The following is a 13983-nucleotide window of genomic DNA, read 5'->3' as shown; positions in this document are numbered from 1 at the left end:
TACACTTTTACACTTCGCTTTACTAAGATAAATATTTTTAAAATATTCAAAAAATATCTCTTTAAAGCCTGTTGGGTATTTAAATACCCATGTCCTATCCCTGGTATGTAACGAGGTAAAATTTTTTTTTCATTCCAAACAACTTCTACGGGCCACCAGGTACATTTATAAAAATTTAGTTAAAATCGTATGAGCTGATCTATGGTCAGGCATTAATGGGTTAAGTTGGATTATTGGTGCTAGCTTTATTAATTCGGTAGATGTAGGTATGCCGATTTTACCCATTTTCCCCCATAAAATTTGAATTTCCAAAAATCCTTTCGTAGTGGATCTAATGCACCGAATTTGCCTAATGTAGTGTTTTAGGTGTCTAAAACCCATCTTCACCAAATTTCCTTTTTAATGAAACCAGTTTGGAGTTCATCGGCATAGGTAGGTAGAAATATTAGAATTTTATGAATCTTCAAGTCAGTTTCTGTTTTGACCGCATTTTTCCTGATTTTAAAAGTTGAGTGTAATTTTGACCCCAAGTGCCATTAAGGGTTAATATCCATTTCCAACATTTTTCTTTAGTTTCATCAAAATCGGCCTAAAAATAAATAACATTTCGCTATCTTTAAATGAGAAATTTTAAATATTGAAAAATTTTACCTTTGACCTTCAAGGTCTAATTTTAGTAAAACTTTCAAATTATATTTAGAATTGTCTGGAATATAATATTCTGAATACGATTTACTTAAAATTTATAACAGTAAGGAAATAGAGCTCATTCACCAAAAAAGGCCAAATAATTTGTTTTTCTGGAAAATTTCAAAATTTAAATCGCAGGTATGGACATTTTATTCCGTATTATATTATATTCACAATAAATCCCAATGAGAGGACCAACAAATTCTGAAATTTGTTTAACAATATTTTTAAAAATTTCAAATTGGAATTTGAAAATGATGTTAAAAAATTTTTATTTTTTTGGTTATACCTGCGAATAGGTTAATGGTATCCTACGAAGACAAAAATTCATATATAAGTAAATATTGATATGTTTTAAGTAAAAATGAGCTTTTACTTTAATATTTCTCAAAATATGTTAATTTTGTTCCTATATGTCTTGTTCTAGTGGCCTGAGACAGGTTAATGGCCAGTGGTATTTTGAATAATTTTAACATTTTTTGTCTAATATCTGTTTTTCATGTCTCATTAGAATGACAATTACGTACACTTTTATATTTATTTAAACTAAGTTGGTAAATTAATATTTTATTAAAATGTTCCCTTGTAAATGCATCTCAAAACTTCATATGGATGTCAGGATGATTTTTTTTACCAATCTTCATCAAACTGTGGGGTGAGACAGGCAAAAATCCGACTTTCGTTTATTAAGGGCCATCATAATCAACATATTGGCCCTTCGTATTTTCAACAGACAGACATACGGACGGAAATAGCTATATAGCCTTAGAATTTCATAAGTACCCAGGATATACATACTTTTGTGGGTCTGTGATGAATATTTCGACGTGTTACAAACGGATATCAATATAGCTCCCTTATTTTTTGATGGGGGATATAAAAATGTGCTTTGGAAAGTGCGTCAAATGATAAAGTCATTGCTAATTTTAGGAAAATATTTTTTTTATCATATTTTTACCAAAAAAAATATTTTATAATAAAACTAATATTTAATGGAAAACAAATTATATTTTGTTATATCTGTTTCACAAATAAAGTATAACAAGATTCGTCTTATCCTAAATTTTGTTGTTGTTGTCAAGTGAGCCAGTGTTTTTGTTAAATCATCCTTAGAGACCCAACTTCTTTAACTTAAATTAAAACACTTTACACCAACTACAATTATTGTTCAAACATTTAAATATTCACATAAAACAAAAAAGAAATCAAATTTAATGACCTCTGCAAATGTAAAAACAGAAGAAAAAAAGATCAAAACCAATATTCATGGTTCATTGAAGCAATTAAAAGTTTTAAAACAAAATACAAATAAATCGTTGAAGCATATAATTTAATATGTCTCCAATAAAGTTTTTGTCGCAATGACAGAAAACTATAATAAAATTAAAGAACAAAAATGAACAACCCGCATGATTTCTACAACAAAACAAAACAAATACATACAACTATCTTTTGCAAGCAAACAAAAAACTATGAAGAAAAAGAAACTATATTTTTTCTATTGAAAACTAAAAAGCTGACCATTACCTTAAATATTTAATCCATAATAATAAAGCAAGAAAACTGACATTGTTATGAGATACTTTTCACAAATTGACCAACCCTTGAAACTAGTTTTCAAGTAGATGAACAACACTAAAGTTACACTCACATACAACCACCATTAAGCATACTCCTTGCATCCTTTCTATTTATAGTGTTTGTAATCGAATTGCATGTTTGTTTGGCATAAAGTTATTTTCCATACTCCTTGTACTTGCACTTGTACTTGCACTTGTAGTTGTAGTTGTAGTTTTAGTTGTGCCATTAACATGCTGCATAGTGAGTAATTTTCCAAAGTATTTTGTAAACAAGTGACTAACACTTATACAAAACAGCACCCACACACTATAACATACAGACACATAGATGAACTCACAGATTCATATGAAACACAATCATCAGTGAAGAAAAACTTTTATTTCAAGTAAGAAAAAGTCTTCCCATTAAATAAGTTTCAAGACCAACAATATAGAAGATTTTTAACTTTATTTTGTATACATGCGTGTATGTGTAGATAGTATAAAAAATAAGTCTTACAATAAACTCTTGCCAAGCGTAAAGTATAGTGATACCCTATATGTTGTTATATTAACTTATTTTTCCGGTTTGGATACAATTCACAATAAATTGAAATGTTAAATATTAGAACAAAAGTCTTCAATAATAAATTTTCATTAACTGCTAATTAATTTTTTTTTAAATTACTTTTTGTGGTTGAAACTGAAAAAATATTTGGGACGAAATCGAAAAATTTCGATAAAACAAATGAATTTTTGAACTTTTGCTCTTCTGATTTCGATAGTATTTGGTACACATGTTTTCCATGACCATACAAAATTTAAAGTTCTCTAGAATTTCTAAGCTACATTTAGTTTGTTTTATATTGTTTTATATATAATATTTGGGCTGAAATCTTAGGAACTAGCTTATCCCCCAACAATAAATTTCAGTGAATTTATCAAATTAAAAATTGGGAATTTAGCATAAAACCATTTTACAAAAATACTAATTTTGTATTCCCTTTTAACTAGAAACAATCAAGTTAGCAAAACGTATTTAATTTTTTTACTAAATGAGTTCTAAAAAAATTGGTGCTTAACAAAACGTACTTTTTTATTTTTTTTTTCAATAACACTAGCATAAAACGACAAAACTAATGTATCGAGGGCCTATATTCAAAACCCTCTATCTTTGATTTTCCCAAAAATGACTTATTGATGGTAAAATGTTCAGTAAAACAGTAGAGTTGGGTTTATTAGCTCAGTGAATTGACCGCTCTTTTCAGCTCAGCTCACTGAAATGAACTAGGTCGCTCTAGTAGCTCAGTATGTTGTATAATGACCATTTCATTTTGAGAATTGCTTGTAGTGAATTAAATCAATTATTTCTGTTGTTAGTTGTAAAAACACACAGTCTTTTAACAATTAGAGATTTATGCGTGAAATAATTGATTAAAATTTTAAAAAATCAAATTGTATTTTATTTAAACTAATATTTTTGCGGAAAAATTAGTTAATTTTTTATTATTTCTAATTTCCGATGCTAACCAAATGTTTAGACAATATTTGTTAAGTAGAACATTCACTAACTTTTACCACAAAATAATAAAATTACCAAAAAACTCAAGATATTAACTGGAATTTGAAAAAGGAAAAATAGTTTGATGATCTGATAATTGTGATCCAAAATAAAAATGTGACAATAACTAAACCAAAATGAATATTGTTGCAATTTTTTGGGTGTTTTCCCATTTACATAATGTTAGTTATCAATTGGCAAAATATATATTTTTTATCAACAAAATTTCTACTAAAAATACTAAAGAAAAATAGTTGTGTGATACAATTTGTATATTTTCAACATTAACTTAATTATTTTATGATATGACAATATATAAATAGGCAGCTGACAAATGTTCTGTTGATGTAGCAGTATAGTAAAAAAGTGCATAAGATATACATATATTTTCTAAAATAAGTGATTAAATTAATATTGCTAATTTAATTAAGAATATCAGTACTTTGTATTTTTTTAATTATGTGTTTTGTTAGATATAATCCCACTAATGTATTTTTTTACTAATTACATACTTTCAATTACAATTATTATTTTAACCTTTTTCATTATTTTTTTTATGAAATTTACTTACAAACTGTAGCAATATTCTTTCTTTATTTCATTCTACACCACCATACCATAAATAAATTCACATTCATTCAATAGCACACATATAAAAATGCCTTCATGAAAACAAAAACAATTTGAATAACTCTAATAATTCTTGAAACAAAAATATATACGCGGCAGCATACGATCATAAACATACATAACAAACCTACTTTCGAATGATCTTTTTTTTTTCTAGGACACAATACTCACTCACTTTTCAATGTCAGTGAGCGAAAGAATGTTACAGAATTGACGAGTAATGTGAAACATGTGAAACATTGAAGATGACAAATGAATGTGCTTGTGCAGCTCTTTCATGAGTACTGAAAGAAACATGAGCATAAAACAAAACCGCTCAGTTGAATACGCTCAGTGCTGAGCTGAAAACGCTCAGTATGATGAATGATTCACTTCGCTCAGTTGAGTGAATAGCTCAATTGAACTTGGTCATTCATGAGCTACACAACTCTAGTGCCCATCACAAGCAAAATTCATAGGAATGCTGTGAACTCTTTTTCAGTAATTTTAGTCCATGACAAAGCGTGTTTATTAGGACTGTAAGCATTCCGTTGATTATAGAAGTCTCTTATTACAAAATCGGAAAATTTAGGCTCTTAGCGGTGAGCTAATAATGCAAAAAAATATAGCCACTAGAGTCAAGTTCTTAGTAATTTGTTGAGGCCCCATTGCAGGTGAGTCACGAATAGGGTTTGGGGTCCGGGAAATCCCGGGATTTCCCGTAAAATTATTGTCGGGAATTCCCGGGAAATAAATTTAAATTTAATTAAAAATACTTTAATATAATTAAATATGACATCTCTGCTTGATGAATGGCTTATTCCAAATATTAGTGGAGGTTTTAAACACCATTAAAGATACAGTAGAAGCATTAAGCCGAAATGAAACCATTTTTCTGATAGGTGATGCTATCTAAAATGATGCTATTTCTCAAAAAACAGTTCATTCAATTAAATTAAACCTAAAAACTTCAACATTATAAGATAAATTATAATATAAAAACACAATGTTAAAAATTTATGGACAGCAAATGTATGAACGTCTATTTGACCACAATTTTCAATCATCTGTTCAAAGCGTTGATGATGAGGTTTCCGAAATACAAATGGAGCAATATTTTAAAAACCAATTAGAATAATCAATCAATATTGAAAAGGAAAGCCCTAAACATTTAAAATCAAATGCTGAAAGTTTTAAGTGGGAATTAGATTTATTTGAAGCAAGTAACAATCGGAAAATACATTTTGATTGTCTTTATAATGCTTTAATAACGATAAAGCCAACACATGTTTAAAGCGAAAGAGTTTTCTTTTCGAATGACTTACTGAATGCATTAGTAATTTTGACAAATCAATTTTTTAAAAAAAATATTTCTATGACGGGCATATAACATTATTTTTATGATATAATATCGGCAAAGTAGCAAAAGAGTTTAGCAGAAAACAAAATACATTAGAACTACTTTTTTACTGCTTTACTCTTTTTAAACTATATGAGGTAATTTTGAATTTCATATTTTTGTTTTGAAATGAATTTAATTTTATTTTAAAATATATATATTTTATATACAAAAAAGATATAACAGAAATATCAAAAGAAAGAATCTAAAAAGTGCATTAAAAATCCCATTAACATATAAATCGACATCGAATTATAAAGATACGTTCACGATTTATAAGATTTTGTGACACTTAATTGCTCTTTTACTCTACTATATCATGAATACCGCTAATATTTAATTTTATAGTAACAAGTTATCTCCAAATATTTTAACAAACTTATTTTGGTTTTATGTGGGTACAATTGAATTGTCATGTATTGTTTTTCTTTTTTTTTTAATAAAATGATACAATTTTATAAAATAATTTTCTTCTTTACTTATTTTTCTAGTTAAAAAAACATTCCCGGGATTCCCGGGAATCCTGTTTCCCGTTTCCCGGGAAATTAAATTATCCGAGAAACCCCAAACCCTAGTCACGAATAATATTATGGCTCATTGACGAGTAAAAGTATTGGAGCTCTTATACCATTTGGTTTCATCTTTGCTAATAAAATTGTTATTATTCGTGTCCAAAGCTTTTCCTTCATTATCAGTTTCGACACTATTGGATTCGATTTCACTATCTATACTATCATTTTCCTCCATATTTTCAGCATCTGAAACTAAATTTTCAGCAGTAGGTAAATAGGTGTAGACTACAACATCCAGGTAGAGCTCTTTTTCATGATCTGGATTGTCTCAGTGATGTGTCACTAATAAATATGATCAGATTTATTATAAGTTTCGGTTGGTTCTCACGGTGAACATCGGAATTAGTGAGCGAAAGGATATTCCTTTAATTCACATTCATTTTCGTCGGTATCAGATTCAGCAGCCAACTTATTTCAAAATATTTTTACTACTTAACGACAAATATTTGTCTATTGCTATCACGCTTTTATTATAAGTAATAGTCAGGACTTTCTGTAATATATAACCCATTAAGATAATGAAAACTTGTTTCCCATAACTAGATTCTCCACTGTACATGCTGTTAACACTGCAGTAATATGCTTCAGAAATTAAATTGTTCTTCCCTGATTGTGCAAGTGATGTTTTAAACAAATAAATACACATTTCTTTTGTTTGCATCACTAACCATGTTTGTTCCTTGACCACTGGATGTTGCTATTGCCAGAGAGCTCATTGGTAGTGAGTGGTATTGCCAATAACCAATACATTGTAGTTGAAGTGTATTACAATTGTAGTTGTTACATTTACTATTTTTTATTTTTTTTTTTGTAGTTTTCCTAGCAATTATTGTGGTTGACTTCTAATTGTCGTTTTACAACAAATTCCAGTATTGTGCTAGAAATTTTCCAATTCTAAAACATTTTCAGTTTATTTTTTAATTTCATTTTATTATTTGTTGTTGTTGTATTTGTTTATACTTGGCACACTATCAAAGTCCTTATGTTTAAGTATTTTTAACCAGCAAATAGAGCTGAAGAAAGAGCAAGAGATAGAGAGAGAGGCGGAATGTGTATACTATTTAGACTTTGGCAAGAACTACATATTTGAATGGTTTGCTGTTGTTGTTGCTGCTGCAGTGTTTGAAGTTTATTTGAACAACTTTATTGCTACAAAATGTTGTTACTAACAAACTGAGTATTTATTTTTTATGTTTTCATTTTCATTTAGGTCTTTCGCTCTCTCTTTCTTTCTATCTGTATTTATTTTATTTTGAATTTTTTTTATGTAATTTTTTTCAATAGTTTAAAACTTTTATTTTTTGTTAAAATGCTGCAATTATGTGAATGGTTTACATTTTATTATTTGTTTTTTTTTGTATTTGTTTTTAATAATTTTTTTAAGTGCTTGATCAATTCACTTTTTATATACATACTTGTTGTTGCTAATGTTTGGGGTTTTTAGTTGAAGTGGACTTTTTTTTGTTGGCTATTTTGTATAGTGAAAGTAAAATTTCATTTTCAACTCAATTATACTCATCAGAGTGGTAGAAGTAGTATTTATGAAACCCTTAATAAAATTAGTCTGGAAAAAACAACAAAACTTGCTTTTAAAATTAGGTCAAATCCATATTATATTTTAAATAAAATATATTATTTAAATACGTTATAAATAAGAACCTTTGGTACTTGAGATCTTAAAGGCTAAGTATTTGATTTAAGTTTTTAGCTGTATAGTTTTGATGTCATACTAATCCGAACTAAAAAAATAGGTTATGGATGAGAGAATGGAGAGAGTAGTGTTTGTGGACATATGACTTGAATTTTCCTATATTGAAAGTGATAGGAAAGACTTCAGGAAGCTTATTCCACATACGGACAGTACGGCTAAAGAGTTAATTTTCGATGTAATGTGTTGTGCGATCCACTGTCCAGTCGACAACGAATTGACTACTGGTTTCGGGAACAAGTTCCCTAATTTCAGCAAAGCATATACAATTGTAGTATCGGTAAAACTGTGAAACACAACCCACATTGCGACGACGATCCAGTAAGTCAATAGAAATACTGCCACTGATAAGCACCTTCGCTTACTCATGTACGCGGTCAATTTACTCCAAAATGAGATTTATATTCCATTTTGGGTCGAATATAAGTGGAATAAATAGTAATGAGATCAGATAGAGTGAAGTATTTCCTACACCATTTTAGAAAACCAATACACTTAAATACTTCTTTCGGCATTTGAAAAATGTCTTTTTTTCCAGCGGACATCGACACTGAATAATCATGCCTAGAACATCAAGAGCTTCTGTTTCCTTACTATTTACACCTCCCATAAAAAGAGATGGAGCAACATCATCCGTTCTGCATTTGTGTCTTAACAAGTAGAGTAGGAGAAAGGACGGAGCCTTGCGGTACCCCTGAATTGATCTTGAACTAATTTTATGATCTCTGAGAAAGCTCGATATAAATCGAGAGAAGTTATTACCGCCACCAAAAGCAATAAGTTTTGCTAAAAGCACACCATACTCTATCGTTAGCTTTAGAAATATCTAAGGCCGCGACACCATTTTTACAATATGAAGGCTAGCATCGAAAAACACTTTTAACTGCTCGAGCGCGAAACAATATATTCGCCATAGTAACTGGTACTCTAGAATAGTCGTTGATTGCTTTCCGGTAAGTTTGAATTATTTGAAAATAATTCAGGCAAAAGGTTAGCTTTATCAACTAGGTCAATGAATTATTGGACATTCCTCAAATGAGTAGGAATTAGTTCACAATATCCTTTATTCTTTTAACGAATGAACAAAAGCTTTTACTGCCCTGGGGAGCAGTAAGACATTTGGCTCGGAAGCGCTGCTCGTGTAGAGACTTTTCATACCTTTTCATGCTTTCCTGCAGATGTTTGTAACGCCCAAAAATATTAGTCTAACACCCACCTTGAAGAATACCGATCGACTTAGAATCACTTTCTGAGTCGATTAAACGATGTCCGTCCGTCCGTCCGTCCGTCTGGTCGGCTGGCTGGCTGTCCATGTAAACCTTGTGCGCAGAGTACAGGTCGCAATTTTAAAGATATTTGGTACATATTTTTTCGGCCCAAGGCCCAAGCCCATTGAAACTGGCTGAAATCGGTCCATTATTTCACCTAGCCCCCATACAAATGTCCTCCCGAAATTGGACTTTATCGGTCATAAATGTTTAATTTATATATGTATCTCCACAAATTCCGCTCCAAATAAGTTTTATATATACAAAATTCATGTCACCAAATTTTGTTATGATCGGTCCATATATGCCCGCTTCCGAAAATCACTTTAACGTGCATAAATCGCTTAAAAATATTGGTATACACACAAAATTCAACATAGTTAACTAATATAGACATAAATTACACGACCTAATTTCATGGTGATCGGTCCATAATTGGTCATAGCCCCCATATAAGGCCCACTTCCGAAAATCACTCAAAAATATAAATTATTGAAAATTTAAAAGAAAAAATGTTTTTGCTCTTTTACTTAGTGTAGGGTATTATATGGTCGGTCTTGATCGTTCATACTTTCTTACTTGTTATAATATAAATTTTTTCAAAGTATTGGCCATTCATTGTTAGCTATGACCTTTTCCCATCTTCCTGGCTACATGTAGATTCCGTTCCAAAACAACTGGTCATCTTTTGAGCCCAAGAATGAATTAAAATTAATATTGGATACTCTATTCCAAAGTGGAGAGAACAAATAGTAGTCGGACTGGCCAAGGTCTGGACTACAAAGTGGGTTGGGTAAAACTTCCCAACCCAATTTGATCCAAATTTATTCCGAGCTATATTTTTTGGTTTAGATAAATTAGTTTTTGGTCTTACAAAAAAATCTCAAGTCAATATCTCAATTATATTCAAAAATATGCCACTTGAAAACTCCGTCCTTCAAAAATATTACTCTTTATCATACTAAAAAATTTGTATAAATGTAATCAGTGTTGCCAGTTTAGCCTTTTTGAGGCTAAATTTAGCCTTTTTATTTACTCTTTAGCCTCGAAATTTTGGTTTTAGCTTCGTGGCTTTTTTCTAGCCTTTTCTTAATTTCAAAATAGCCTTTTTGAAATTAAAAAAGGCTAAAAATTTCGAGACTAAAGAGTAAATAAAAAGGCTAAATTTATATTTGTGAACCATTTTCATTTTAATTCATTACTGATTTTCATTTAGCTTTTCAACATACTCAAGAATTGTGCAGTATTAAAACAACAAATAACAATTGCCAATATCAAGTGGTTCAAAATGAAATAGAATATTTTATATCTGAAAGCTTAAATGTCTAGCAAATTCTCTTTCAAGACAAAATTGTTATTACACATTATATTCATCATTATACAATGGAAAAGAGCCCCACAAACTCTTGAAGGCTTGTGATACTCGATGACGATCAATAGCCGTTAAACGTCTTGTGGATCTATGCTTCGAGTTAAAACCCATTTTGTTTTAATTTCGTCAAACCAGCAATTCTAAAAATCCAAACTTTTAAGTAATTAATACACTGATTATAATTTGGCGTACCATCTTTTTTTAAACCCAGTATTGCACAAAGTACAAAAAGTGAATAAATCATTTGCTGTTTTCTGATTTAAAATTCAAGGAATTTGATCCATTATCGTCGCCAATTGAAAATTGTTTAATGTTTTTGACACATTTTTCATACTAGTTTGATGAATGAGAGATAAAATAAAGAACGTTTTAATTAGTGAAGATTATGACAAAAATAATACGACAAATTAAACTAATTGAGCAATTGCGACAAAGATTACGATATGAAAACTCTACGTAAAATCAAATTTTTTCCCGTTGATAAGAAAGTAGTAAAACCAAAAAAAAAATATTATGTCATATTGATAGTGAAAAATTAAAGTGCTAATAAAATTACGAAGCTTAAGGCTCAGGGGCAGAATATATTAAACTACAAATGGACAAATATAGAACCAACAATGTCCATTTTCTGACATGGTTAATCTAGTATTTAACTTTTTAGTACTTCCTTTAAGTAAAGCAGATGAATTTTATGAACATATTTTCTAATTTTTTATTTAAAAATAAATATAAACCAAAATTCTTAATTTATAATATTTTAGCTTTTTTTTGGCTTTTTTTTCCAAAGCGGTTTAGCTTTTTCTGGCCTTTTTTTGAAGCCAATATAGCTTCTTTTTTCGCCAGCTCCTTGCAACACTGAATGTAATATGCAATAAAATCTTTATTTATTAACGAAACTCAATGAAATTTTTAACATTTTTTAAGTTTGTCATTCTAAATAACAGAGTGTAAAAAACATTGTCAAAAGGTCAAAGGGATTTCCGCAATTCCTAAAAATTGTAGCGAAAATCCCAAAAGTGGTATTTTTTACAATTTTGCCCGTATGGTACACATTTCCTTCGGGGCTGAGAAAATACTTTAGGGATAAATAGGGAACACATCAGTGTTTCCAAAGCTGCTTCCCGATTTCTGATCCCAGCTTTGAGATTTTAGAAAATGTGGCCCAATTTGGATTAGAAAAATTTCAATTTCCCAAGGGCGTAGGGCCGACATGTTCGAAAAATGGGACATGTCTTTTATACCAAGATCATGTTCTCCGTAGAGAAACTTTATAGAAAAACATAAAATTGTTATATGTTCTTAAAGAAAATTGTTTTTTAATAAAAAATAAGATTTAAGTCGCCTTATTGTCCAAAAAACAGCAAAAATCTACTATTTTTTGAATTTTTAAATTGAAAAACGGGTACTTTTGGATTCGTAACTGATATTGCTCTGAAATATTTTGCATGTTATTGGTAATTTAGGTGTCTAACTAAAAAAAAAAAAATTGAGTCGAGTCGGTCCAACAGTACGCCCCATATTTTTAAAAAATCGGCCCAAGGTATGGCAAAATTTTAAAATTTCAATATTGAAATGCCTATAATTCGGAAATTATAAGAGATAAAAACCATGCAAACATGGTTTTTCAAGACCTAGCCGAGCGGTTTTTAAAAATGTAAAATTCTTTGAAATCGGAAAGGTAACAAAAAAATGGCACGTGTTTAAAAATTTTACATGTCGAAGGTACTTTGAGCCCCCATACCGCCGTCCCTGGAAAATTTGTAGGGTCCATTTTAATTACTTAAATACGCCTACTCCTTGGCTATGCCCATGTCAAATTTTATACTGATGAGACCAGCCGTTTAGAAATGCCAGATTTATTTCAAAAAAATTTCGATTCTGCGACACTGTGCACTCTAATAAGAGAATCGTTTACAAACTTATTAAAATTAAAATGGCACCCATTCTTTTTTTTCGTTATTAAGTTATTCAATATTTTTGTGTTGGGACACCGGTGTCCTCGTGGTCGCCAAAGGGTTAAAGATATTTGAAACAAACGATTTTAGAACGTTTTTTATATCTTCTGTAAAATTTGTGATAATGTGCTTATCACATTTTCTGATTAAGCTTACGACATCTAATCTTAACTCCATTTTCCTTCTTAAATCTTCACATAAAATCCGCTTGAAATAAACCTATTATTTTGCCGTTCTAATCACTTGAATTTTATTGGAAATCTTTAACAACAATTTGCCATAAATATAAATTAAAAAAAAAAACAAAATAATAGAACCCTCGTAAATAAAATCATATAAATAAGCTCTAAAAGAAACTAGCAATTTATGGGCAAAAGTTTTCAGATTGAAAAAGTATTAACTTTGATCATAATTTCATTTATTACAATTCTATGATGGTCAAGTTAACACATCACTGACCCAGTCACTCATTTAGTCGGTTGTACACAACTACTTAGAGTCAAACAAATCACTAAAATTCTGATTAGTATTTATGCGTGTATTTCAATTTATGTTTCTAAGCTATATGTGTGTAAGTCCTTGTATGAGATTTCAAAATTATGTGTTAAAGTTAGCAAAATAGGCAGACAGTCTTTTACACAAAGGGATTGAATGAATGAATCTCTCAAATGTAAGACACAAAACAATCACATTGTATTTATAATGAATATATATATCTATGTGTGTTTCTAACCATGTGTATTGGTGTTTGTCTGTGTTGTGTGTATGTGTTTTTTATAAATCTATGTATTTTCAAACAGACAGCTAACATACTACTAACTATTACTTGTTATTGTTGTCCCTGTTATGTGTGTATATGACCGACAAAAACAAATCCCTTGTGAAAAATTAAAGGATAAATAAACAACTACTACAGTTACAATAGCAGCATCTACAAATACAACTATAATATACTCAGAGACACAGATACTTACACACACACACATAAACACACATGTGAACCACATCGAATCCCTTAGTTTTTATTGTTTTAAAGCGAAACGAAATGAAACAACCAACCAACCAGCCATGCAACTTGTAACATGTGGAGTATGCAGCATTTGTATGTTTTTTTTTTCTTCGCTTCAATCTAGATATTTTCTAATTGTGTACCCTACACTACTAGACATGTAGTGAATTAGAAGATTGCTTAAACCTCCACATATTTATGAGATATTTGAAGTCGCCTGTTTTTTATATCCTAAAAAACAATAAATCATTTACACATTTATGTTTCACCAAAATGAGATG

This window comes from Calliphora vicina, chromosome 2 (genome assembly GCF_958450345.1).
Source record: "Calliphora vicina chromosome 2, idCalVici1.1, whole genome shotgun sequence".
In the NCBI taxonomy this organism is placed as follows: domain Eukaryota; kingdom Metazoa; phylum Arthropoda; class Insecta; order Diptera; family Calliphoridae; genus Calliphora; species Calliphora vicina.
This window is presented reverse-complemented; position numbering follows the sequence as displayed.